Source organism: Coregonus clupeaformis, chromosome 23 (assembly GCF_020615455.1).
Source record: "Coregonus clupeaformis isolate EN_2021a chromosome 23, ASM2061545v1, whole genome shotgun sequence".
Classification (NCBI taxonomy): Eukaryota; Metazoa; Chordata; class Actinopteri; order Salmoniformes; family Salmonidae; genus Coregonus; species Coregonus clupeaformis.
The window spans coordinates 29,942,331-29,942,658 of record NC_059214.1 but is presented as its reverse complement, the minus strand read 5'-3'; positions in this window follow the sequence as shown (position 1 = coordinate 29,942,658).

Here is a 328-nt window from a genome sequence, read left to right as displayed (position 1 = left end):
GGGTTTGTTTTCGGATTCTTTGTGGATAAGCTGTAATCTGAGAAATACAGTGGGTTAAAAAAATGTATTTAGTCAGCCACCAATTGTGCAAGTTCTCCCCACCTAAAAAAGATGAGAGAGGCCTGTCATTTTCATCCATATGTACACGTCAACTATGACAGACAAACTTGAGGGAAAAAAAAATCCAGAAAATCACATTGTAGGATTTTTAATGAATTCCATTTGCAAATTATGGTGGAAAATAAGTATTTGGTCACCACTACAAACAAGCAAGATTTCCGGCTCTCACGGACCCTGTAACTTCTTCTTTGAGAGGTTTCTCGTCCTC